Here is a 958-nt window from a genome sequence, read left to right as displayed (position 1 = left end):
TTAACAGGCTTACCCATGATTATTTAGTTATCTAGAAGAAAAAATCCAAGATTGACTTTGCTATTTACTATTGATTACATCCCAGGCACTGTGAAGTTACACGTTAACTTACAGATTGTTGTCCAATAGAGATGCAAATGATTTCTGTCCAGTGGGAAAGATAAACTATGGGTTTGTTGCCCTGTTGGCCATCAACCACTTTTGTATCTAACTTAGCAAACATATTCTAGCATTTTGTTTGTTCGTTTGTTTATAAATACCCAGTTTCTCAGTGTTCTTAGAAAAATCTTTACCATCTCACTGGTTCATTCATTAATTGATGAACCTTTGACACGTGTTTGTTTCATATTTGTCTCAGAATCATGTTTTTAAATTTTGAAAATTTTACTTTAAAAAAAAAATTATTTATTTGGCTGCACCAGGTCTCAGTTGCGGCACACGGAATCTTTGTTGCAGTGTGTGGGATCTTCAGTTGTGGCATGTGAACTCTTAATTGCGGCATGTGGGATCTAGTTCCCGGACCAGGGAGCAAAACTGGGCCCCCTGCATTGGGAGCGTGGAGTCTTAGCCACTGGACCACCAGGGAAGTCCCAAAAATTTTACTTTGACAATATCTTCACTCCTGTCCATTTGGAACATCAGGTCTATAAACCACCAACCCTGTGTGCATCCAGCCATTTGCACCAAACTGTTCTGGGATGTGGTTTTCCTCCAGCAGTGTCCAGCAAGGCCAGATGTGGATAAGGCAGTTATGGTTACTCTGCAGTAGCTGCATGGACCACCTCTCTTTCCTATATCTTCCCCTTCTTCCTCCACTCCTCACCCTCAGCCACCAAATATGCTCAAATTTCGCCTGTCTTGAAAAAATATCACTCTTGACCTGAGAGCAAACACCATGGTTGCAGGGGCAAACACCATGGTTGTTGCTGGGGTTATCACACTCTTGAATCACTGACCT

The sequence above is a fragment of the Monodon monoceros genome, unplaced genomic scaffold (genome assembly GCF_005190385.1).
Source record: "Monodon monoceros isolate NGI ecotype Baffin Bay Population unplaced genomic scaffold, NGI_Narwhal_1 Super_Scaffold_19, whole genome shotgun sequence".
Classification (NCBI taxonomy): domain Eukaryota; kingdom Metazoa; phylum Chordata; class Mammalia; order Artiodactyla; family Monodontidae; genus Monodon; species Monodon monoceros.
This window is presented reverse-complemented; position numbering follows the sequence as displayed.